The sequence below is a fragment of the Heterocephalus glaber genome, unplaced genomic scaffold (assembly GCF_053883595.1).
Source record: "Heterocephalus glaber isolate CG9 unplaced genomic scaffold, H.glaber_assembly_v1.0 deba00001729, whole genome shotgun sequence".
In the NCBI taxonomy this organism is placed as follows: Eukaryota; Metazoa; Chordata; class Mammalia; order Rodentia; family Bathyergidae; genus Heterocephalus; species Heterocephalus glaber.
In genome coordinates, this window is record NW_028258440.1 from 2,508,909 (window position 1) to 2,531,553 (window position 22,645).

The 22,645-nt window shown below is 39.3% G+C and overlaps 1 protein-coding gene across 6 annotated transcripts in view; it reads left to right on the plus strand.

Moving 5' to 3' along the window:
• Positions 1-1,720: 1,720 nt before the first annotated feature.
• The window catches only part of Mbnl3 (muscleblind like splicing regulator 3), a 111,661-nt gene continuing 90,736 nt past the window's right edge, over positions 1,721-22,645 (plus strand). The window contains exons 1-2 of one of the 6 annotated variants that reach the window (XM_087199838.1): positions 2,530-2,837; positions 7,134-7,176. The gene's annotated coding sequence lies outside the window, so the exon portion shown is untranslated. Of the gene's footprint in view, positions 1,837-2,529; positions 2,838-7,133; positions 7,177-22,645 lie in introns of those variants that run through there. The other 5 variants (XM_013077882.3, XM_013077881.3, XM_087199839.1 and 2 more) reach the window with 5 other exon arrangements.

The window sequence follows — 22,645 nt, forward strand, 5'->3', positions numbered from 1 at the left end:
GCTGTACTATCCCAAGAATTAGCATTTACCTTACATTTATGATAGAACAGGGATTTCAGGAATTCAAGAACAATAAAACTGAGCCAGTTGGTGTGTTATTAGGGAAACCCCGAGTGTCCTACAGGAGATGGGGCTTGCAATGGTGGACAGAGGTAAGAGTCCTAGTGTTGACCCAAGTTATGTTGAGTATAAAGACTCCTTTGTTGACTCCTGGTGATAACAGTTCCACATTTGTTAGATCATTGGGTATAAAGTTATATAATTCAGCCTTGCCCTTCTCTCCAGCCTCTTGTGGTAGCCAACACCTACTACTTTTAGCTGTGGTAGTTCCTGGACTGCCAAAGCCACTTCCTATATGTCAGACAAATTTGACTTTTAAGGCCAGACAGGCAATTTGGCCAGTTTGAAGGGAGGTCGGTACAGCTAGATGGTTAGAAATTAGTGCGATAATTAGAAATTCCTGCTCTTTTTGACTTAGGGTAGGATTCTACCCATAATCACAAAGTGTCACACACTGTCCCTGCACGTTGTCCTGATCACTTTCGCAGCTCTTGCGAAAAGCCATGGGGGATTTTCTCAATTATGCAAAGGGCGGTTTTACTCAATCTTCTCCCTAGCATTAGGATCCTACTGCTATTATCTTGCATTTACCAAACAAAGATTGATTTCTTGCCTAAAATTAGCTGGAGAATTCTATTTGAATCCGTCCAGCAGAATTAACAAGTATAATTAGCTCGAGAATTCACTCCACTCCTCGACCTACCGCTGCTTAAATATCCCCGCGACGTTTTGCACTTTCTGTAGAGCCTGGAGAGCCGAGTCCTCAGGTAAAGCAGTTGATTACAGGAAAGCAGCCCTGAATTGCTATGAGCTTGTCAGTGATGATCGTGCATATGCGTGCGTTATCAACTACAATTGTCCTCATAAAATTAAATAAAAGCACGCGTTTATTATTGCGGAGCTCCAATTAAAGGACAGCTGGTGCTCCTATTACACTTGCATTAAATTGAAACTTGTAATTTAGCTGTCCAGATGCACGCTTTTTAATCAAATATAAAACTGCATTTGCTTTGTCCATTTTCCAATCAAAAGTATCCGGACGCTTACCTCGGCGTCTTTCCTACCCTGCAACTCCGTTGAAGAAGGGCAACTATTTGCACTGATGACCATTTTCATTGGCGAAGTTCTTACAGGGAAATAAAAGATTGGGACAGTTTTGGAAGGGAGAGGACCAAGAAAGGCAGCTGGTGAGTATTTCTTTAACCTACAATGAGTTGATACTTTTTATCGACTAACTCATTTTTAGCATCACCTATTTCGCCTCAGGGGTCTCTGGCGTGTCTCTAGGCTCACAGCCTTGAGCCCCTCTGCATTTCCTTGGCATTTCCGTTCCGAAGCTCTGGAAACTTTGGCGGTGCCAACAGCACGCGTACGTGCTCCGTTTGTTTTCCTTTCTCTCTAACCTGAGAGTGGTGATTCCCCCCTCCTCTTCAGAATGAAATGACGGAGGGCCTTCGCGGCGGGGGCTGGGCTGCGGGGTTTGGGGAAGAGGCGCCACACCCCCTGAGAATAAAGCCCGCGCTGCGCGCTCCGAAAACCCAGCACGAAAGAACGAATCACACAAAGAGTGTATTTCGCGACGAAACAGCGCCTTACAGGAAGAAAGTGCCCGCACTCTGAGCGTGATCGGGAGCGCGACTTTTTGGCGCTCTTCGGAGCAGCGAGAGGGAGGCAGAGGACAGAGTCCCGGGGTGAGCGCGGAAGCCCGGGCAGCGGGCGTCCGAGTTGCCGTCCGCTTGGCAGCGGGGAGCCGGGCCGGGAGCGGCGCCGAGCCAGGTGAGGTTGGCGGGTGCGGGCGCGAGGTGTACCTGGCCGGTCCCGGCGGGGCGGGGCGGAGCCGGGAGGCCGAGGGCGGCCGCGCACCGCTTCCGAGCTCGGCGCTGCCGCTGCTACGGCCGCCACCGGAACGCGGCTCCAGAGCCCCGCAAGTTTCGCGCGAGTTGCCGATTTGGCTCCCAAAGCCCCCTCACCGGCTCCCCTCCCTCGGCGCGCCCCTGTGTCAGGCCCGGGACACTGAGAGCCGCGGCCCCGGTGGCGCCGGGCCCAGGCTGCCCAGGCCGGCGGACCCTGAGAGGGCGCAGCTGGCCGAGGGCGCCTACCGGGACACGGGGCAAGCCTTTGGTTAGGGCCGGCCGGGGTTTGGGCCGGAGTTGCCATGGCAGCCGCTAGCCGGGGCGGGAGCCCCCTGCCCGCCATCCCGCCGGCCGCGAGGGAGCCGGGGTGCTCCGAGGTGTGCTCCAAGTGGACTGAACCAAGAGGATGCGAGCGCAGGGGAGGGCCGGCACGCTCCCCCGTCCCCGCCCCTGGCCCGCAGGCCGGCCCGGGGCAGGAGCCCCCCTGGGGTCCGGAGGAGAGGACCTCATCTCTTCTGGGGGCCGGAGGGGGCTCGCAGAAGCTCGGGGGCGGCCCGGGGGAGAGGGGAGCGGAGGGGTTGTCGCCTCTGTCGGAGAGTCCCCCTGTGCGTGTCTCTAGACTTGACATTTTACACCCCACTGCGGCCGACTGAGCCGGGTAGCACGTCCCAGCCCTGAAGTTATGTAGGTGGGGCGGGCTTTAATTTGCTTATATCTAATGATTTCAGGAACCTCGCTTTAAAATGGCGACATTCAGTATACACCCCTGCTAAAGGCTCTCCCGGCGCAGGGGCCACCTCGCGCAGCGGTTCTTCTGCTTCTGCCGCTAACAGATGGCATGTGCCACTGTCCGCTGCCGCTGCCCCTACTGCTGCCGCCGAGAGCAGGGCCCCTTAGCTTCTGGGTTTGCGCTAGCATCATAAGGTAAGGCTGGAGACGAGTTGGGGTTTGTTGAGAGTGCCTGCCTTTCTAGGACGCCGACGAAATGCGATGTCTTTTAAACTTTATTTTACAAAACCACGAATAGAAAGAAAATTGATCCCGAAACTTTGTTGCGATTTTAGAGCTTTGATCCTCCCCTTCCCCACCTTCCTTCCTTCTTCCTTTTTCTTTTTTCTTCTTTATTAATGTAAAGGAACTTCTCGCATGACATATCATCAGCAAATGCTTTAACAACTCATTTCCCCATTTCCATGTAGCGTGGAGCAGTGGTGCAGCTGTCTGGCAGAACCGTGTCTCTTCCCTCCCCGGAGCTCCACGTTTGGGCAGCTTGCTTTTACTACCTGTCTGAAGGGCAGAAGGGGGAATTTTGGGAAATTAAAAAGGTGACTTTAGTTTTCAGCGCACAGTTCGCTTCTATGGTTAAAAAAAAATGAAGCCAAGGGAAATGATGCAAGCTGGCATTTAGGTGATTGTAATTTTATAATGATTGTGCTAGACCTACTGTGTGTTTTTCTGAACATTTTTTGTTTGATATATATATAGATAGATAGATAGATAGATACAATGTATGAATTTATTGTTGGTCTAATTAAAGAAATGTATTTCGAAGGAGTTCTTTTCTCCCAGATAGTCTTTTTTTCCCCCATTAAGTTTATTGGTACATTTTAAGTATAAAATACAGTTGTATTCATCATTGGGATCGTGTACCTTTACATGATGTATCTTGGTTCTTACTTGTTCCGCATTCCCCTGCCCTCCCTTCACCCCCTCCACCCTTCCCTATTTGCAAAGACTTTATTTCCATTTTTTTCCTTTTCTCATATTTTTTCTTTTCCCTTCTTTCCTTTCCCCTACCCCTCCCACTTTCCCTGCTGCTTTAGACCTTTAGTTCCTATTACACAATATCAATTATACATTTTAAAAAATACAATATCAAGATTTAGGAGACATTACCACAGATTTTACAGAATTTAAAAGGATATAGAAAGCATATTACAAAAGTCTTTTTTGAAATAAATTTGACAACTTCTAAGAAGTACCTTGGAAGACGAATTAATGAAACTAACTGTGGAGGAAATATAAAATTTGAATAGCACCTATTAAAGAAAGTATATTCCTTAATCGATAATGTAAAATAGGAAGAAAAGGTCCAAAGGGGTAGGGGTAGTGGGAGGGGCAGGGGAAAGGAAAGAAGGGAAAGGAAAAAATGATGAGAAATGGAAAAAATGGAAATAAAGTCTTTGTAAATAGGGAAGGGTGGAGGGTGTGAAGGGAGGGCTAGGAACGGGGAAAAAATAACCAAGATGCATTATATAAAGGTACAATTCCCAATGAGAAATGTAATTGTGTTGTATACCTACAATGTACCAATAAAAGAATTTAATACAAAAAAAGAGAAAGTATATTCCTAGCTTGAAAACCTACCTATATGACAACAGCAGGCTCATATACATTTTAACTGATAAATTATACCAAACATTTCAAGCAAAAAAAAGAAGGAACATTTCTCTCCTCATTTTAGGAAATCAACATTGTGCTAATACTAAACCTGGATAAAGATAATAGAAGAAAAAAGTATGAACATAGATAGAAATTTGTTTAGTAAAACAAACTATTAGAAGTCAGATCTGGCAGGATGTAGAAAGTGGTTTTGTTATAGGGATGACAGTGTTGGTTCAGCATTGGAAGATCCACCCCCAAAAGTCATCATTTTAACAGAGGAAAGGAAAAAGCCATATGATCCTGTCAGTATTTGGAGAAAAAGTATTGGACTAAATTCTACAGCTGTTCATGGTAAAAGCTATCAGGAGACTAGAAGTAGAACAGAACCTTCTCAACAGATTAAAGACATGTACTCCATGCTTCCAGTAAAAATGTCTTATATGAATGGAGAAGATACAATGCTTTTTCCCTAAGGTGGGGAACAAGGGCAGATATGCCTACTCTTCATCTGTCCATTAAACTTTGAAGCATAGGCCCAAACCAAAATAATCTCTCCAAGATATTCTTTAATTGCTATTTGTAAATTGGGCTAGGATCCCCCATTGCCTTTCCATATGCATGTGTAGAGTTCACAGAAAAGCATAAATTAAAACAAAACTACTACAAGGTTTAATTTAATTTTGAAATGATTGCTCATTTTTCTCCATGCAGGCACTGTGGGTTAATCAGTAAGTTTTTGGGTGATTACTGATAGAATAGCTGTAAAACAGATTGTCGATATAACTGTACAAGTGAGTATACATCAATGCATGATAAAATTCAGGTTTTTTTCCCCCATGTGATGAAAAGCATATTGACAATGAAGTTTACCAGAGACCTTGGAATTTTTTCCTGATTAAATTCAGATTTTCTCTTTTGCCAATGCAAATTTAGTCTTTAATGTTTAAATACTGTTAAAAGTAATTAAAACAGTTTTTGAATTTGCAGCACTTCTGGAGGATGCTTTCATATTTATAAGACTTTTCCAAACAAAGCTTAAGTAGGTTCTTGCCCATAGGCCCCAGCTAATATTCTACCTTTCCACACTACTTAATTCTCCCAGTGCAGTAGAAGCGACTTGGTTGGCAGGCATTCCTGCTACTAAGTTTAGCAAGTGTCTGGAATGGGGAGAAAGAGATTATTAAAGGAAGGTGCAGTTGCCACCCAGGTGCTGTCTTCTACCTAGAAACAAAGAACTGAACTGCTTATAATGGAATTCACTATATAATAAATTTCACATCGGCTTTTCAAATTATTGTCAAGAGAAGGATGTGAGGCAGTTCAGTGCTTCCCGTGTAAAAAGGGGAATTTCTTCAGGCCAAGCAAAAGATACTTCCACTTTTACAATGGGAGGGTGACCAAAAGCAACTTGTCCCATTGCTAGTGATTATATACCTAGATCCCAGTTCCATAAGCTTTGGTTTTGCTTTTGGATGTACTGACTTGCTGCTGAACAACTTGGACCAAATGCATTTTTAATGTTTCAAGTGAAAATAATACAGCTTGGGGCCAGAACCAACAAGGTAAATGGGTATTGGAAACAATAGGAGGAAATTTCGGTAGTTACCATTCTGCCCCGCTTACAGTGATAGGATTGGGCATCCTGTATGAAAACATAAATGGAGGAGTTTATCATAAATAATGGAGAAAGGATTGATAATAGTGCTAGACTACAGGTGGTGACTGCGTGTTTTGTTCTACTTCTAAGAGCTGCTTTTTTCTCTTATTTTCTTTGCTGCTTTAAGCACTTATAATGACTCCCAGGACTATTATAAAATACCTATTTTTCCTTAACTGTCCACTTCAGGCATTTCACAACAGCGGCTTTGTAAGAGGGATAATGCCTGTAATTATGAACTGGTAGCCAAAGTACATTTGGAATTACCTTGTGCCCATTCTATACTTAAATAATGCTGTGTACAAAATAGGTGCTTAGTAAATGTTAAGTTAAAAAGAAAATGGACAATTTACATGCTCACAGGGGAGCAGATTTTGTGTACAACTGTTCGCTTAAACAGAAGACTTTTTGTGCACTTGCAAGAACCTAAAATTTTAAGGTAGATTAGAATGTACTTTCCTGTAATTGCCTGTGTTCTTTTTGCCTCAGATGTGTTTTCTTGCCTGTCATTGTACTTCCAAGCACTCTTATAAGTCATCCCTTTACCAGTAGGTATATTATTTATTGTCTGGTGAGGTTGACAATATGAAAAATAAAAAACAACTTGGGAATAAAAAAAACCTTTTGTCTTTTGAGTGGCTGTACAGTGCTGCACATGCTGGAACATTGGCAATCACTAGGCTATTGTGCAGATGTTCATAACATAGTTTGAAGTACAATTTTGTCCTTCAGGCAGCTATCTTTACATGTGAAAGGAGAGAGGAAGGAAAAAAGAAGTCTTAATATGATAAAGATTTTCATTTATAGTTTTACACAATAAATTCAGGAAGGTGGAATTTCTTTGTTTTGAAATAAGTGCTGTTGTCTGATTGGATTACAAACAGGGATTGGGACAGAGCAGACAGGAGTAAGTAACAATACATGTTTGACAAGTAATTTGATCCTGTAATTAAAGTTAGATAATGACCAGTGCCATGTTAAAAAGATCAAGTGTCTGAAAGAGATGTGGGTTCCACTTACCTTTACTTCATTAACATGCTTCTGTGCTGTCGAGTTTTCTTGTGACAGTATCTACTAGATTGAACAGAAGGATTTTCCTGCATTATAAATATATACAATGTAAGAAAGTAGAAATCAAAAATTATGTTTCTTTGTGAGATTTTTCTGCTTCTCCATAGGTGTGATACATCTCTCACCTCAAAAATGGAACCTGAGCTTCAGGTAAAATAGAGTTTTCCCTGTAAGAGAATAAACTATGTATAGGTGCAAGTGGTTTAGTTGTAAACTAATCAATCAACCAAGGAACACATTATGACTATGAAGAAAGCAATTAGATCTATATTAATGTGAGCTTGTAGTTGTAAAGGAAACCAAATGGTTGCATGGCATCCTGTTCTTTCTGAGTGGTTATATGTTACCCTAAGATAGCCACGTGACAATGGTGGAAAGATAACCGAGAATTAGGATAAATAATGCATCAATTACCTTATCAGGAATTTTCTTTTTTCTTCTTCTTTTATTTATTTATTTATTTTTGGTGCCTGGGATCAAAGTCAGGACCGTGCACTTGCAAGGCAGGCCACAGAACCACTGAGCTAAATCCCCGGCCCTCCTTATCGAGAATTAATGAATGACATCCACAGTACCTGAACAGGTTCAAAAAATTGCTTTTCTCATGTCATTCTAGCAAAGGCACAGTATTAAGCCATCATTTTGTTCTAAAAATTGATAGGAAAAATAGTACAATCCAACCAAACTCGCAGCACTGAGGAGGCTGAGGGAGGATCACTGCAAGTTCAAGGCCAGCCTGGGCTACATAGTGAGTTCAAGGCAGCCTGAACTACATAGCAAGATTCTGTCTCAAAAAAAAAAGGACAATTCAGGAAGTAGTACGTTATTTTAATTTGAGAAATAAAAGTATTCCCAAACTGTCTGGGAACACAAACACACATATATACGACTGCACAGATTAGTGGTCAGCTTCGAACATTTTTTACAGTCATGCATTGGCTTCTCCCTAGAAAAACACCTATTTTCACAGCATTCCTCCAATTCTAAGAATGGAAAAAAAGGTTCACTGTAAACTATAGTAGATATTTGATATAAGTGATGTCTCGCTGAAGATCAGGAAAAAAGCTGGGACTCGAGTGTTCAACTCCAGGCAGTTAAGTTTCAGAAAAAAAGATGCATTGCTCAGAACTCAAGAGGAAGCAAAACCAAAAAGGACTTTGATTTAAAATGTGTGTTGTAGTGTATGTGTCTATGTGGATATATATTTCCTTTATATATAATGATGCTTTTCAAGAATTAATCTGTTTTGGGTTTGTTTTTTTTTTTGAGACTATGTTGCCGAGGCTGGTCTGGAACCTCTGTGGTTCTGATGTCAAACTTCTGGGATGAAAGGATCCTCCTATTTTAGCTTCCAGAGTAGCTGGGACTCCAGGCATAAGCCACTGTGCCTGGCTTCCCAAAACTCTTTTTAACAGCCATGAGAACAGTGTTAAGGAAAAAAGGAGGCTGATTAGTGATTTAAGACTCAATTAGTCATGCTTGTTAAAATGTTATGTCCACTTTCAAGTCCTTCTTGCATCAGCATTAAGTAGGCTCCTGTGCAGAAGGAGTAATTTGTTTCTGATTTTGGGCCAGAGTTTGTTTCATGCTTGTACACTGAATGAGCTTGAAGGGCCCAACTGAGCAAAGGCAGGCTCCACAGAGAATTCCAGCAGCCTATTTGATCTTAGGCCATGAGAGCATCCTAGCAACTGAATGTTCTCTGGGTCTGTGTTTTCATTTTGGGTTACTTAGATTGGCTTAAAATTGTCCCCATCAGATTCTTTGAATTCGAAGCTTCTTGGCAGTGCCTGCAACTGGGGTGGAAATTTGAGAAAGATTTCTTTAGGCCCATTCAGGTTTCTTTGAATGTACCAGTATATTACTCCTTATTAGGCAGGTTACAGAGTCTCTCCCTCTTATCTCCAATGCCTGGAGTAGAAATAGAAATAATGAAAGAATAGCTTTAGTGTTCCAATTTATTCTTGCATTTTATGAACATTCTTCCTGTGATTTCAGGTAATCATTATTTCTCTTTTTTATTGGTGAAAAGTCAGCAACAGAGTAAACATTATTTTGACCGTCCTCCTGGAGGCCACAGTAACAACTCAGGGAGAAACATGCAATGGCAACTAGCCTGAAAGCCAACTGCTACTTTTCTGTCACCTCAAGTTGCATTTAGTGTTCCCTACATCCCAGGGCAATCAGTCTTCAGCGCGAAGTTATGTAGAAACGGTTGTTTAAACTGTTTCACCAGATTTAAAAAGGAACAAAAGAAAAATTGTGACAGGGATGCCTCCTGTTATGTCTAGTTTATAAAGTGATGAAGTCACAGTTGAAACCCAAAAAGGATACTGGAAGAAGTCGCGTTTTCAGCCAGACGCTGGTCATTTACAGGGTAGATTTGCATAGGTTTTTATTTACCAAGATACAGGTGTGAATAGTGCCTCTTTCTACTGTATCCATAAAGATCTACCACAATCATCTTTTGTGCCTAGAGGACCATTGGTCTTTAGGTGCAGCTCTTACAGTTTCTCCTTATGTGACAGCATGAGGAAACCAAAGGAGAGGGTGTGTTGGGGAGCAGGGTGGGAGGGGTGGCCTGTTAGAAAAAAAGTGTCAAAGAACCAAAGCTTGCATTTCACTTTTTGTTTTGTAGTCTTCAACCTTTACTCAGGAAAATAAAACAAAGCAAAACAAAAGTGTGGTATATAATATCAGCTTGGGCACATACCTGTGTAATAATTCCCTAGCTATTTGCAAATGGAGATGAGATTATTGGGTAATATTAAGGTGGCTGCTTTATTAAGATTGGATCCATATATTAGAGAGTGGGTTTTTTTTAGTTCTATTTAAAACATATAGAAGTACATTCAACAAGACCCATGGCACAGACGTTGGGGCTCGCATTTTACCTCCATAGCCGAGTGAAGGTTGCATTTGTCTTCTGGAAAGTAGATGCTCAATAGATGGGCTGGTTGTAGGTGTTCTCTTGTTAAAGGGCACTCTGATATTTCTCCAAACTCTTGCTATTTATGACTGATCAGGACCTCGATGAATGGGAGAGGTATTTCTTTTCAGCAGTGATTTTGAGAAAAATGTGGACTCTCAACATATTTATGTCAGTATCCTCTGCCCCCAAGTGATTGGACAGCAGGAAGAGAAGCCTTATTCGATCCTGCACAAGTATGAAGCAGAACATCACTTGTGGATGTTGGCAGTTCTAAATGTTGTGTGTTTTTGGAGGTGTGGTGAGCCTATGTAACTTGGGTTGTTTTGTGAGTGTCTATAGCAGTGGTTTCAGCTGCACACTGAGGTTGTGCCAGAGTGTTCAAGCAAGGGGAGGGGCAAGGTTGACAGGTTCCCCGGGGGAGAATGAAGGGCCTTTTTGGAGAAAAACCTTGGATTTCGGTGGGCCTTTTTACCGACCAACTAATTGCCTTTCTGCCATGTACTAATCCTCCTTCTCAGAAAGATACACTTGATTCTGTTGGGAAAAATCATTTGGACATACTGAGAAACTTAATGTGGTAATAATACAAGAGCAAAATGCATTTACTTTCATACTGAACCCCCTCCCCCAAGCTCTTTTGTGTTGAGAAGTTGACAGGCTGAAAACGTGTGACCTAGTGTTTGGCATTCAGAGTGCTGCAAGAACATGAGAATGTCTCTGCATTTAGTGATGAGTATAATAATAATAATGGGTCTAGAATATGATTTGATCAGAGAATGCTTATCCCTGCACATATGTTGGACTTGCACAAGTCATTCTGTGGGATGTTGCATGTGTGTGCATGCACACACGTGTGTGCGTGTGTTTGTGTGTGTAGGGGCTCTAAGAACCTACTGTAGTTCTCTGGGGCACTGTAGTCTGCAAGTTCTATCATTTACTAATTAGGTGCATGAAAATTGTGGATCTGAATGTTGACCCCAAGTTAATAGGAAACAGGCTATCTAATGTCTGATTCTAAACACTTGTATTAATGTGGCCTGTTAGTCTGGTATTTATTAAAATACAGTAGTTCAAGTGACTGAAAGTGTGACCGACCTGTGCTAAGTGAAATTTTTTGGTAAAAGTTAACAGTTTTCACTTTCAGGCCCAGATCATAAAATAGCCCTCCTTATTGTCTTGTGTCTATCCCCAAAGAAATCTCTATAATATTTTTAGCCATCTAAGAAAACAATTCAGATAGAAGCACTTAGAAACAGTGACAGGCAGTGACAGGAAATGCTGCTTGCACTGGTCTCCTTCATAACTCAATGAAGCCACAGCTGGCTGATTTGCTTTAAACTTCCTGTTTAGGGGCTATTTGGGTCAAAAGTAGCAGTGTTTTCCATATAGAGTGTGTTTTTTTTCTTTATTCCATAAAGGCCCCAATAAATCTGTCACTGGACTGCACGTTTTGTATATTTTATGGACTGTATCATGTGGTTTGAGTTTAATTTGGAAGGCAATGCTTTTACAATCAAGACACCCCTCCACACACACACACATATACACACATGCAGCTTTGGGGTTTGGGATTGCACGAGCCTTCAAAAATTTATGGCTTTATTTACACAATAGTGATTGCTGGGGAGGGCATTTCCTGCCTGTTAATGACTGGGTGAGAGGACTAATAGTCCAAATCTAAGGAGAGAGGACTATTCATTAAATGCCACGAAGGAGCCAGGCACTTTCCTCATGAAGTGGTGGGGAGAAAGTGAAACTGCATTCTATCCTTTGAAGAAGCAAGAGCCATGAGGGCAGAGGTAGCAGTGGATGTGGGGCCTCATGGTATAGAGAACAGAGCTTCTTTTCCTGACAGGCAAAAACTAACTCTTTCTCTTAGATTGCCCAATTGGGAGTTGAGTGGGGAGGGTGTTTCCTTGAGACAGATGGCTCAGTGGAGAGAGGTCAGATAAAGCTGAGGGCCCTGAACATGCTGGGAACTGCCTGAAAATGCTAAACTCAGAGGTGTTACAGATGCTTTAAAAACCTGTATGATCACATGATCAAATCTTCTAACTGGTTGAATAACTACATGACTACAGTGGACAAAAACGTGGAATGAAATGGAAAGAATGGTCTCTTTTCAAGGTCATCTTAGCAAGATACACATACTCTATTTTGATCTCCTGACTAATATAACGAAGGTAACCAATATACATGAATAGTGTTTTGCCTTTTGGAAAGCACCTTTGAGATCTGTAATACTGTATAACCATTTAGCCCACAACAGTGCTAGGAAACAGGTTTGTTCCCTAGTATAACTCTTGCCTGCTATAAAGCAGCTGCGGTGTGAAGAATTTGGCATTGATTTAGAGCAAAAACAGAATTAAGACCAAGGTTGGGTTCACATCCAGGAATCCCTGAGTTCCTGGCCCGTCTTTCACTCCCTTAGCTTCCTGTGCCTTCAATTTAATGACAAGTTGAATGTTTCTAAAAGGTAAAACATCTATTCTGAGTTGTTTTTAGTAGATACCTTCACATATAAAAAGTGGTATGGCATTCCCCCACCCCACGACTTGCCCTGCTCTTTTACCTTGAAATTTTAATTTCTTTCATATCTTTCAGACTTGGTAGGGGAATAGCAGGGGTGGGCTGGGCTTCTAAAACAGAGGCAGTCATTGAAGGCCAGACACCTGGACTTCTTCATGGGATGGGGTAATCTGTCATATGCAGAAAAAAACAAATATTAAGTTTCATCTGAGTCTGGCAAATGTCATTATATGCTTTTTAAATATTCAGTAATCCAAGGATTGCTGGTTGTTACCAGTACACAAAAGTGAAAAGGTTTTCTGCAGTTTAAAATGCTCTACAAATAAAGCGTATGCCCGTTGCAGTTATTATTAGATGATGCCTTGAGCAGGTTTGTAAACATGAAAGTGACTTATGAAGTTATCATATGTATAGTATGTATATGATATATGACATATATGATTTTATGTTTTGGCCACTGTTGAGTCTGAATGTTACATGAACATTTTGCCGCTTCAGATTAAAAACAATATTCTGAATTACAAACTTTTTTGAGCTAAGTACCTACAAGATTTTTCTAAGTACATATCCTATTGACCTGAACATTAACACTCATTTATAATTAGCAATGCAGCTTCATTTAAATGATTCAAAAACCTTAGGAATAGCTTATTCTAAGGAAAATATTCCTTCTGTTTTCTTGATATTATTTTATTTAGCAAACCCTTTTTTATAGGTAATCCAAAATTATACTTCAAGCTGGTTCAGGTTCACTTGCCACAATCTGAACTACTAATAAAATGAACACAAGGTCCTTAGTTTGATCCCCGGTACCAAAAGAAATTAAATAAAATAAATATATAAATAAAATGAAGCTTCACACTTCTATATTCGTATCTAACAGTGTTACCTTGTGGCATTAGAAAAGCTTATTGGTTTTATCATGAGAGCTTTCAAGTATTAGGCAACAACTCATTAGTATTTCTTTTAAATGAAATTGCATAAAATAGTAAGAAAATATCAGAATATATCATATAGTAAGGTTATATATTTTTGGTGAGACTATTATTTCAAATCCATGCACATATGAGGTGTATTAAAAATATGAATGCTTAAATTTTTAAAAAAATGTATTACAGTTACTCCTCATTTAACGACCAAGTTCTGTTCCTGTGACTAAGTCGTTAAATGAATTGATCGCTAAATGAGGAGTTGTATATAGTATGTACATTACAATATTCAGAACAAAGAAATGGTCAAAGGCAACTCCAACTTGTTGACTGCTTTTATTTGCATAACTCTTACATGCAGTACAGTGATATATAACAGAACATAAAACTACAGTACTGCACGGTACAATCAGCAAAAATTATAGTACTATATAAACAAGGTGGACGCCCCCCCCCCAAAAAAAGACACTGAGGCTCTATAAACAAGATGTACAGAACTGTACCAGAAAAAAACAAAAAAAGACGGGTCATAAATCCAAGCAGCGGGTTCTAAATCTGAACAGCGCCCCTCCGTGGTAAGTCTGAAGAGTCGTTAAACAGGTAGGTCATTAAATGAGGAAGATCTGTACAGTAAATGACACATGGCTATTAATTCCCTTCAAGATACTCCCTCTGGCTTTGACCACACTTATCCCATCATTCTTGCTACTTTCTGAAGCAGTTCCTGAAGTCCTGTTTTATGAGTGTCTCCAGTTGCATGTTGGTGACTGCATATACGTCCTGAATCTATTCAAAACATTGGCTTTTCATGATCATTTTGACTTTGGGGATGAGCTAGCTGTCTCATAATGCCAGATCCAGTGAAGAAAGATGACATACAGTCATGTTTATATCAGCCTGCCTTTCTGTTGGATGGTGCTCAGCAACAACATTCGCTGTATTTTTTTAATCACACATCAAAAAGGCACAAAAAAGGACTTCCAGAACTGCATCAGAAAGTGTCAAGAACCATGGGTTAAGTGTATTTGAAATGAGAGGTGGTATGTTGAGGGAATTAATGGCAATGCTGTGTCTTTTGCTTTTTAAAAAATTTAGACATTCACCGTATATTTTGACACCCTTATAGGTACTGAGTTAGAGTTTAAAGTAGTGGTGATGAACCACCTGCTGCAGTGGGCTGTTTGTTATCATTGAAAGCTCCAAAAGGTTTGCCATCGCTAGTTTAAAGTATGCTTTTTACTATTTGTTAGTAGCAAAATGTTTAAAAGGCAATGTTTGGGCAAGTGTGAATTCAAACTGCCCTTGTTTATTTTGAGACAGCATCTTGGTAACTTGTCAAGTTACCTAAGCTCTCTGACTTGAGATCTTCCTGCATAAGCCTCCCAGAGTGCTAGGATTATAGGTATGCACCATCACGTCAGTTTCTCTCTCTCTCTCTCTCTCTCTCTCTCTCTCTCTCTCTCTCCCTCCCTCTCTCCCTCCCCCTCTCTCCCCCTCTCTCTCCCTCTCTCCCCCTCTCTCCCTCTCCCTTTCCTTTCCCTGTCTCCTCTCGCCTCTCTCCTCTCTCCTCTCTCCTCTCTCTGGTGCTAACATACCAAGTGATATTGGTTAAGTATCTTCATAGTTGTCTGTTTTTAAAAATGTCTAAGATATTAATAGAAATCATTATACAAATAAAGATGACAGTAGCCACACAGAATTTCTAGTCATTGAGCCCAGGAATAGGAAACCAAAAAGATTTACCCCCGATCAGATATGAGGTTGAGTACTGAATATAATTCATTAGGAGTTTGGAATTATCCTTAGTTGTCTGGACAATTTAGGCATAGTCCTTTGAATTAAATAATTATTTGGGGGGAGGGAATATTGCTTTCTGGGGTACTATTATATTTCCAGTAGAATCATAAGAATTGTGTCCTTACTCTCCCTTGACCCTTTGCCCCACACCCCCTTCTGCCCTACATGTTGAATTCATTCCCAAAGCCCACTTCCTGTGGACATCTTTCAGAGCCTAATAGCCATGCTGCTCCCTCAACTCTGAGGACTTTAATGCAATGAGGCTTTTCATCATATATATTTAATTGTTAAACTTAAGTTACTGTTCTGAAAATAAAATATAATCTCAGCTGTAATGAGTTAGTAACTAAATTCTGTGATTGTAAATGAGTTTGTAACTCCCTCCTCAGATATACTACATTTAAAACTTATTAAGAATTGAAAAAGACTTACACACCTAATGGCTGTGTAATTAGCAATCAATTTATGAAATGAGATATAAAACAAATTAAGTACATAATAAAGTTACACCAAAACCAAAAAAAAAAGAACCAAACTGCCCAGAACTATTATGTAATATGTTATTCATGGTAACACAGGCTAAAACATGTGGATGGGTGAAAATGCATGCATTTGCAGACCCTAGGAGTGATAGGTTTTAACTATTTCTTATTCTGTTTATTAAAGGGATTTAGAAAGCAGTAATACATATGTTCTGGGGCCAGAGGCTACCTTTGCCTGTAGCATCTATTTTACTGTAAGCAACATTTACAGATCAGCATGGAGTAGGTTGAATGAGGTGTGGGTGGTTTGAGTGTGAGTAATTCAGAATTTTCAGCTGCAGCTAGCATGTAGTTGATTGTGTGTTTTAGGCAAACAAAATTAGTCATTGGGGGTGTTGGCTTCATTTTTAAACTGTAGCCTTCTGGGTTTTTGTTATGGAATACTAGGCAAATTTATACTGCGAAGCAAAAGATACATGAGAAGATGTGCCAAAGACAGCAAAATCCCACTCTTATCATTCATTTCGTGCTGCAATCTAGATTTTTTTCAGTCAGCTTGGGAATAGTATCTGTTGTTTAAACCACCTTCCGCATTACATTTCCAATTTTAGGTATACACAGAACTCAGGGCCTTTGACAGGTGAGTTTGCTTTGTTTATCATGAGAAAAAAAATTTCCCCCAGGAGGCAGTGAGACTGGAGACAAACTTTCTTCTAGAAAGGAAGAGGAAGAAGACAGGGGAGAAAGAGATGCAAGCTTTGCTATTCTTCTGCTTGGGCCATTGCTTCCATCACATTTCTCATTTTTGTAGAATGCTAGAGGCCAAAAGAGAGTTCAGTTGGTATTGCTGTTAGTAGTCATTTCTCAATGATGAATGAGGAAAACCACTCGTTCCTATGAGTTGTAGCTGGTGATGATCAGACATAAGGAAAATGAAAGCCTGAATATCCCAGTTCTTGAAGAGGAGTGCTCGCTGATATTGTTCCTCGTGTTGGATAATGATTACAATGAAATAAAAATAAACAAAACTCTTGAAATGGCAGGGTTTTGTTTTGTTTTTGTTTTTGTTTTTGGTACCGGGGATCAAACTTGGTTCCTTGCGCTTGCGCAACAGGTGGTGAAACCACTGAGTTAAATCCCCAGCCCTTGAAATGGCAGATTTTAAAAGTGAAAATAAGTTGGATTTCCTAAGATCTGTATAAATGGAATCTTGTAAAACATGTATCTAGACTGCTAAGATTTCATATTTTTAACTTTATAGAGCAGGGCAGTCTTAAGAAACAGGAAGAGAGAAAAGAAAGTCAGCAATCACTGCTCTTGCGCTCTTACAGGTCCTTTTTTGGTTTTCTTAGTGTGAATAGTGTTACAGAATTTAAGCATTTAAGGTGTTAGAGTCTGGGACTTCCATTGACACGTCAATGCTGGCCAACCAAGGCAGGGTGACATTGGCTCTTATGCCACTTGGGTGGCAGGAGAACCAGTGTTTACAAACACATTCACCTCCAGGAATGCATTGTACTTTTAAATCAATCTTAATATCTGTAGGCAGGAGTTTATATATAGGAATAAAATTTGAACCCCTATTTTCACACCCAATAAAAATGTCCTATAATAGGTGTTTACTCAGAGTCAACTGACATTTACTGAACAATTACTGCGTGCCAGATGCTCCACTAGCTAGTTTCATTTTGTTGTGACAAAATTTCCTTTAGTAATGAAATACAATTTGTTCTAGCCAGGGCTTGCTCTGGTATTTAACAGATATTAGGCTAAAAATTGTCCCTTTAAACATTTGCTCACTTTTACATTACCCCACCACCAGCACACACTAATTTCTTCTTCATCTTTTAGGGACCATCTCATGGACCATGGCCTGCCTCTTCCAACAGGGAAGACATTTATTTCCTCAGAGTCAATACAACATTACTCTTTCATTCCCCTTGATATAACCAGATGCTGGTTTAGCTGTTTGGTGCACAATGCTCCAATAGGATGGAGAAACAGAAGAGGCCTGAGAGCTGAAGAGCGGAGAGTTGGGAATGTAAACTGTCCTAAAGTGCTAGTGGAAGCTGTGTAGAACAATCTTGAGCACAGTTAGATTAAACTTGTCTATAATGCAGAGAAAATACCAGGGGAAGATGTTGGCAGTCAACCCTTCACCCGTAGGAAGGGCCAAGGCAACACAAGGAGAGCAACAGAGGAAGGAAGCTTTTTGTGTCTCAGAAACAGAGAGGGAAAAGAAAGTTTCTGAGGGCAATCAGCAAATACTACAGAAACTATGTAAGGAGTGGTCACTGGTTCTGGAATTAAAGTTATCAGTGACCTTTGAGGAATCTCTAAGCCATTGTACTGTGGGTGTCCAAGTAAGTGAAACGTTGGGAAATGAAAGTGGTAATAATGACTTTGTACAATATTTGATGATGAAGGATAAATAATATTGGAACTTCACAAAGAAATTGGATCAAAGAAAGAGAGGCTTTTGCTGTTTTTGAAGTGGGAGTGACTTAGATGTACTTTACTGGCTGATGTGAAGGAGGCAGAAGTGTGTATAAAATGTCCATGAAGCACAAAATATGTAATGAGTACTCCCTACTTGCCAATATATCTGTTAATATGCACAGTATTACCTGTGCATTCTGATTAAGTAATAAAACTCTATTGAACTTGACTTTTGGTCTTTGTGCCTTTAAGGTGTAGGATTAAACTTTTCATTAAAAAACTGGATAAATTGTGCTCCCCCCCCCCGACAAAAAAGATAGTGGAATTCAGCCAAAATAACAGGTAAGATTGTTTTTTAATAGTTTATGAAACAAGATGGTGCTACTGAGTTAAGGGAAATGTGACTGACAGCTTTTTATAGCTCAGGCTCAATGAAAATGAGAGAGTGGAGAAGGCTGTATAAAAATGAGGATTAGGATATGAGTACCAACGATACGCTTTTATACTGTGATTTGCCTTGAGACAAGGATTCAGTGTCTGTTATTCATGAAAATGGAAATTTAACATTTGCCATACTTCCTTGTGTTGGATCTGTCAATTTTAGTTTTTTGTGGATTTCACAGTTCAATGTGTAATTAAAAAAAACTTCAGGTCCATATTTAATTCCCCTCATTTTAATCATCCATTCTATTTTCTTTTGTAGAAAAATACATTCTGTTTCTCATCTTAGAATCTGATGATTATTGTTAAAAATTATCTTTAACTTATGCATTGATGTTAATGTCTGTTTATTCTACTCAAATAGAAAATGTTGCCACTTTGAGGTTCTGAATTTTTCTTTTTACTCTAAAGAGGAGAATGATGCAAATTTTGTTCCATGTTGAAAAACGTAAGCCTTTGAAATTATTGTGGAAGTACTAATTATTGAAACTAGCATTTCCCAAACTGTTTATTTTCCCACATGTTCCAGGGATAAAAGCTTTCTCAGGTGGAGTGCCTGAGAATCGATGATTGAAAGAGCACCACATTCTGAGGATTAAATTGCATAAAAGCAGTTATTTCCCAAAATATATGTATGTAGGTGTATGGTGTGTGTAGTGTATGTGTGTGTGTTTGTATCCTTTGAGGTTCAGGTTTTGGTTTTTTATGCTGCATTTCAAGTTACTATGCAAATATTACTTGGTGATAAGAACTTAAGAATACTTTATCAACAGGAATCAAATAGTTTAATGACCCACTCATCCTCCAATGGAACACACTGCACTAAATCAGAAATAACTTAGATTAAAAGATTTTCCTCACACCAGGGGAGAATGTTTGTTAAATGCATTTCTAAAATGATTACACAAGTTTTTGCTTTTAATTTCTTGATTAGGATTACTGGTTTAAATTTCTATTTTGGGGGAGGTTCATGTATGCTATCCAAGCAGTGTAACTGGTTTAAATTTCTTTCTTCCCACTTTATACTGGAGAATACAGATTTTTTATACTACCCTAAATAGAAAATCTAAATGCTTTCACATCTAAATTATTGAGTGCATTCCTTTACTTTGGTCCGGAAAAACTATTCAGCAGATGATAACTTTGAAATAATACTATGGATGGCCTTATTAGGCCTGTAATCAAGGATTTGCAACTGTTTGGTAATTGGTAGGATTGCAAAGGAAGTTAAGTTCATATAGTTCATTTCAATTAAGGCTATTTTTTGAGGCAATTGCTCAGTTTGCTAATCAAGTTGTGAACTCTATGTATCTTTTAACTAATTTAGTCTGTTATTGCTTCAAAGGCCATGCTCTATGATACCTATGAACTATGCTTCATAGGAATTTCAGCCCCTCTTTCAAGATCTGTTTTCTGATTTATTATTATTATTATTTACTAGATTCGGTATAGAAACTGAATTTATAAATAGATCCTTTTTGGATTTGATGAGTATTAATAATCTACATTCTTAGAATCCTTATAAAATTACATTTTTTTTTTGGTACTGGGGATCAAATTCAGGACCTTGTGCTTGCGAGGCAGGCAGCAGCACTACTGAGCTAAATCCCTGACCCTAAAATTGCATTTTTAACAGCAAGTTTTTTATACATTAAAATTAAAAGAATTAAAATTGAAAACATAGAAAAATACATTTTCTTAAAAGCATCATTTATTTGAGCTGTGTATGTGTATGATTAATATAATAATAAATACCAAAGAAATGTTGACTTGTTTGTTGAGCTTAAAGTGGGAAAATTCTAGCAAGGAAGACAAAAGTGTGATGAGAGAACATTTCTAAACATACTCTTAAAATGCTTAAAATAGTTTTTCGGAAAAGCCTTTGCCTCCATTTCTACCCAACTGCCTTAGGTGAAGAGGAACATTTCTTTAGAATGCCAAGTAATTTGTCTTTTTTAAAGCATTCCCAACCTAAGGCTAGATTTGTAGGGCTCGTGGTCTTTGAGATGTAGTTATCCAGTCCTTCTGATTCAAATTCTGTTTAATTTCTCTTGTGTTCGTTCATTCTCAGAACTCCCTCTTGTGTCACAAGGCAAGCAGACCTTCAGCCTCAGTTCCTCAATGTTCCTAAATATCTATGTTGACATCCAGAAGTCTGTATTTCCTTTTCTTGACAGGAATTTCATTCTTCCAACATAAAAAAAATTGTGTTTTAACATATTTACTGCAGCGTGCCCAAAGGGCAATGGTACTAATTTACTTGACTCCGGGCACAAAACTTCACATGAGAAAAGCTAATCTCCAAAAGATATGTGGAAAAGTCAGGTATACCAATCATATTTGACTTCTGTAATTGGCTTTTTAAGCATATCAATCCCAGCATCCTGCCAAAGAAGTCTTTACTCCAAAACTCGATCTATAACCTTGGAAAATGGTTTCAGTAATAAAATGTATTAGTCACTGTGTCTTCTTCTTTAGAAAGTATATTTACGGACTACATATGTATTGTTTGTTTGTAATAGGAGGTCCTAAGTGCAAAATACTTTCCCCTTCCTCTTGCAACAGGTACACATTCAAATATACACAGAGGCAGCTTCAACGTATTTTAATCAGAGTTTGGTAGTGCCTTGCCATTGTATTACAAATATTTTTAATCGAATCTTCACATGTAACAACTGACTTAAAATAAATCACCTAATAATACCTTTTAATTTAAATGTAATATTAATTGATAACCAGTTTTTAGTTTCAGAGTGAGTCTGTCTTTAGAACAACACACTAAGGAGAAAAAAAGAAAAGTAAAAGGAATATTGAGATCATATTAAGAAGTGGCAGAAAGAAATGATCTAATTTTGAACTGGTTTTTAAAAAAAATTTTTTATTAATTCATGTTTGTAGTACATAATGATTACATTTGTCATGGAGAGTTTGTACATATACACAACATGTCTTAATTCTTTTTTATCCCCTTCCCCTCCCATCCCTCCCTGCTCCCTTCAACTCTTGTTCCCCTTCCCATTAACAAACTCTTATTTCTAGTTTTTCTTCAACTCTCTCTCTTTTTTTTTTTTTTTGGTACCTGGGATGGAACTCGGGTCCTTACGCTTGTGCAGCAGCCAGCGAAACCACTGAGCTAAATCCCTGGCCCCTCTTCAACTCTCTTTTAAAAAATCCCTTCCCCAGGGCCCACAGGTAATGGGGAAAAAATAAGAACCAAGATACATCATGTACAGGTACAAGCACCCAATGATAAATGTAAACGTATTGTATACCTAAAATGTACCAATAAAAGAATTTAAGAATAAAAATTAAATCCCTTCCCCCTTCTTTTCTGCCTTCCTCCCTCCATCTCTCATTTTCCTTCCCATTTGAAAAATTATTTTCTAATATAGGTTGAATATCCCTTGTCTCAAATGCATAAGTACAGAAGTGTTACTTACTTGGGCTTTTAAAAATTTTTGACATATTTGCACATACATAATGAGATATCTTGGGAATGGGATCCAAACTAAACTCAGAATTCATTTATATTTCCCTTATACCTTATACACATAGCCTGAAAGTAATTTTGTGCAATGTATTTCATAATTTTGTGCATGAAACAGAGTTCCATGGGTGGAGGTTTAGAATTGTGGCATCCAAAAGTCTTGGATTTGGAGCATTTCAGATTTCATATTTTTGCATGAGCGATGCTTAGCCTGTAGAAACAGCTACTTATTCTGTGCTAGACTCTGAGGTAAGCAATTTACACATGTTATCTCATCTAATCCTCACAGCTACTCTGTGAAGTTGGTTTTCTTCTTATTTATCTCCTTTTACAGATTAGGAACTTGGGGCAGACAGAGAGAGAGAGAGAGAGAGAGAAAGAGAGAGAGAGAGGATGAATCATGTGCCCACTGCAAATAAACAGAAGCATCAAAATTTGAACAGAAAGCTCTAACTTCAAAGTCTATGTATGCTTATAACTTCCATGGTTATTTTGTGGAAATATAAAAATTTATTGATTGGGACCATAAGCTTGCTACTTGTGACTTTCACAATGTTTTAGCCACCTATGACTGAGCTCTGAA